Raw genomic sequence first — 4,592 nt, forward strand, 5'->3', positions numbered from 1 at the left:
AATAAGAGATTATCTTTTTCACTGATCGAGTCGAACTACAAGCAGCCTGATTCCTTGAATCTCAAGGATATGTAGGCTGGGCCCTTTTTTTGAAAACTCGACTACATTCCAACCTCCCCCCAAATCCTCTTATTCCCCCACTTTTCCGTTTCACCAAAATTCAAAAATTGGGATAACTTGTGAATTCTTTGAAAATCGTGCTTTAGAATCAAGCTTTATGAACTACAAGCGGCCTGAATTCTCATATAACTTGAGATATGTAGGAAACCCCATACTGGAGTTCGGCTATAACTCCCTTAAAACTCGTGCAAAGATCAAACCCCTTTCGAGAAACTAATTTATGGTTGAACAAAAATTAGGAATGACAAACTCCCTTTGTCCAGGATTACTTGCATCCACCCAACCCAAAGGGAGGGGACAGTTGTTGAAATCTAAATTTTGCCCTCCACGACTAAGTTTAATTTTGAGTTTCTTCGATTTTAAATAAAATTATAATATTAATTTTATCGGAATAAAAATTTTTCAAAATATTTATCTGAATAATTGTGTCATTTTATGTAAAAATTAAATATTCTCGTATTTGTTTTTACGAGATCGTATAGTTTTGTTACTTAAATAATTATTTTATTGAAAATTGAATTTTAATCAAGGGTTATGTTAAAATTAATTTAAATGTGCAAAGTATTGGTTTAAATATAATTAGTTCTCAAAAATGATTTATTTGAAAAATATTTGTTTTAATTTATTTATCCAAGAAACTCGGGACTAAATTAGTTGTTAATTCATTTCAAATCTTGATTCAATTTGGTCAATTTATTAAATTTCACTTTAATTGAAATCAACTTGGCCACAATTGCAATGCAATTGGCCAATTGATTTTTAATTAGGTTAAGATTTAAACACAATTGACTAAAACTCTAACAATAGGCTATTTAATAAATAACCTATACCTAATCTAATTGAGGTTATTTTTTGAAATAACCCCGAAACCACCTTATAACCACCAGCCCTTTGCCATTCTTAAATTGGGCCACAAGCCCAAAATCCCTTTCGCCCAACCAACCTAATCTCCACCACCAAACTCGACCCATCTCTCCTATTCTCCACCTTACCTGATATCAGCAACTTCACCCAAACACCACCACCACCTCAACAATGGCAAAACAACAACATTCAACTACACCCAAAATAACTCCAACCCGATTCCAGTCAACTTCAACACGACACCAACATGAAACCGTATCAATAACAATATCAGCAAACAATAATTTCAATGACAATATCAACGTTAACAACAACCTCAATACAATGACCCGAAAACCCAACGCACCAATGACACCTCAATCTATTCTCTTTAAATTTTCCAATTTGAAATTCAAATTTTTACTAATTAGTATAAATCCAGCTCACTCATTCAAAATCTTATCTAATTTTCAAATTCTAATTCAATTCCAGCTCACTCATTCAAAACCTTATCCAATTTTCAAATTCTAAAATCCCACATTGAAATCCCTTCTCGAAATCCTCAAATTTGAAGCCTATATAAACCTCTACTATTTTCTTTTCTTGGGTTAACGTTTTTACAGTGGAGAGAACCCTCAAAGGCCCAAAAGAAGCTTGGGATTTCTTAATAAGAAACCCCCCATTATTCTGGGTCCTTTGAAAATTATTTCGAGGAATTGTAATTTTAGTTTTATTTTGTTTGACTCTGATAGATTTAAAGTTAGGAGAGTTGGTGAAGTCGTTGTCATCTCGTTGTCCCGATTGCTGCTCTGGAACAGGTAAACATATCGTTCTCTTTGTTAATCTCTTCTTCTTCATCTTCTTCTTTATGTTAGTATTTTTTTTGCGTAACTGGTGGAATTGTATGCTGTATAGGGACTTGAAGGCTATAGGATTTTTATGTGGTATGCTGGTTATTCTGTTAAGCAAATAGTCTTGTTTTGGTCGTTTTCCTTTAATTTATTCTATCTTGGTTGAATTGTTCATCTGTCTCTTTGAGGTAATCTTGGTTGTGAAATCAAGAGTTATCGCGCCTCTTGATTGAGGAGTAACATGTAAAGTCTATGTAAACACACCTAGAGGCTCCAATTGATTTCTTGTATCAATTTGGAGTTTTGAACAGTAGCTACATCGGTCTTTCTCTTGATTTGATTTCTCTATTTTATGAGCAAGGAGGGTTGAAATGAACTCTCCGGTAGTTTATTTTTTCATCTATAAGACGGTGTATTGTGAGCAATAATATCACTAGTATCTTCATGTCCTTTTCTGCGTTAACCACAGATGCTATGCTAATGTTGCAGATTAATTGATTAAGTCAGCTTTCTTGTTCCTTTACCGTTAAGTTTATGAAAAAGTTTTACCAGATTGAACATAGGCTAAAAAAGAGTTATTTGTGATGCCCATAAACTGCTTGTATTATCTTACTTCGAATAAAGGTTAAGCTATACTTTGGGATGTTTTCTAAGTCAATCTTGACCTCATCAAGCTTTGAGTATTAAAACTTGCTTGAATCTCTCCGATTGTCATGTATGCGTTTATTTTGTATGTTATGTTTAATATATTAAATCAAATGCGTTTATTCTTGTATGGTAAGTCTAATATTTTAAATCGCCGATTGAATAATTTTAAGCTCTAAGGCTCCTATCTTGTTAATATTGGCTAATGAAGTATTCGGGTAGTTGAGTGTAGAATAAAAAGGTGTGAGTCCTTTCTCCATGTTGGTTTTTTTGTGCCATTGTTTTAAAGTATGTGATTATTATGGTCATTATGGTTTGTGATCTGTACCTTAAATACGTGATTATTATGGTTTGTTTAAATTGACATGTGATATATTATTTTGCTCGTTGTCCTAATAGTGAACACTTGTTAATCCTTATCTTTTATGTCTTTTGCATGAACTCATCTTGAACAAGTTCAATTGGACTCCCCTTTCCTTCGCATCCAAACTCTATCGAGTCATGCCTCATTAAAGGCCAACAAATGAACTGTATACACTGTATACAACAGATATACGGGTTTTCCAGGTGGAAGTGGCTGGTAGACGTCGACATATGATGCATAATGAAGCTGGAAGCAAATATACAGCCATTTACATGCTGATATACGGTGAGTATACAAAAACTACAAGGATAAAAGACAGAGATATACAGCTGGTATACACAGCTGAAAGAGGGCTGAAAAAGGTCCATTTAATCGGGCCCAAAACCAAGGGTGTCCAGATTTAAACATGGCCATAAAGGGGCCCAAATCTCATCCTTTCTTCGTTTATTTTTTTGAAATTGATTTGATTATTTATTTATAATTTAATTTAATCAATTTAGATGAATCCTCGGGAAGCAATTTTATGTTGAAATTATTTATTTTATTTGGATATTTAATATTTTTAATTCCTCTACTTAGGCGAACTAATTTTTTAAAAATAACTTGAGAATTTTTTTTCATAATTATTAATAGTTTAAATCCACATTTAAGAAGTTGGGTTAATCATTTAGCCCAAAGTCTTAATCCAGATAAAATTGTTAAAGTTAGAATTATTTTGAAACTTTGTGCTTAGTTTATTTTATTACTTAGAATAAATTAAATGGATTAGTAGCAAATAAATCCTATTTATTCGAAATAGGATTTTTAAAATAAATTCAAGATTTCTCTAAAACAAGTTCAAGATTTTTATAACTTAAGAAATGTTTTCAAGTATAGCCAAACAAGTTAAATCAGCCGGGAACCACACTTTATAGATTTTGGAAAGTGCCTAACACCTTATTTTGAATTTACTTGAAGTCTTACCTAGACTCTGCTTTTTTTTTTTTTTTTAAAAGGTTTTTATTTCAAAATTACCTTTTTAAATGGTTTCCTAATTTTCCTAGAATTAAGTGGCGACTCTCAATTATTTTCAAAATAAAATCAAATTATTTTCTTTCTTTTTTTGCCATGAAGTTATGCAATATTTTTGACTTTTCAAAAATAGATCGTAACAGTACTGACCGTCTCTAGATGCTACATCATTTTATGATGTAGGTTTGGTGGCATTTTCTCGTGGTTCTGTGAAATATTAGGATTGTTCGAGACAACTTCAACTTTGGTGAGCCCTTCATTCTCTGGATGACATAGTTCTTTTGATGTCCAGACCTTGTCTCAATGTTTATGATATAGCCTTGGCCTTGTCTTGACATAATTATTAAGTCAGGTTATGTAGAGGCTCATTGATCCAGGTAGATGTTAGTTTTAAATGTTTTTAATATATATCAGTCTTGTTCAGTTACTTTGAAATTTCGTCATTTTTATGTTTTAATGATTTAATTGTATGTAAAATGGGTTTCTGAAGGAACCCTTAGGGGCTGTACTACAAGTAAGGGACCAAGTCCCTCAAAGTCATTCTTAAGCATTAGAAAAGTAAAGCAATTACGTGGTGCTGGAAAAATAAAGGCAATGCGGGAAAGAACAACACAATTTTTACGTGGAAATCCAACATGTGAAAAACCAAAACTTGCCCTCACAAGCACTAAAACAGTCCACTATAACCAACCTCTTGATTACAGACTCGACTGTGAACCTAAATCTAGGTTCCTCTTATTTGCAACACCTCTATTGCA

General features: G+C 32.6%; 1 long non-coding RNA gene across 1 annotated transcript; it reads left to right on the top strand.

Annotated features, from left to right (window-relative positions):
- The first annotated feature begins 1,042 nt into the window (after nt 1-1,042).
- Nucleotides 1,043-4,269, top strand: LOC124886727. Its single transcript, XR_007044003.1, has 2 exons — nt 1,043-3,108; nt 4,018-4,269. It is a non-coding gene; the product is annotated as an uncharacterized LOC124886727 (long non-coding RNA).
- Nucleotides 4,270-4,592: the final 323 nt, after the last annotated feature.

Source organism: Capsicum annuum, chromosome 8 (assembly GCF_002878395.1).
Source record: "Capsicum annuum cultivar UCD-10X-F1 chromosome 8, UCD10Xv1.1, whole genome shotgun sequence".
Taxonomy (NCBI): domain Eukaryota; kingdom Viridiplantae; phylum Streptophyta; class Magnoliopsida; order Solanales; family Solanaceae; genus Capsicum; species Capsicum annuum.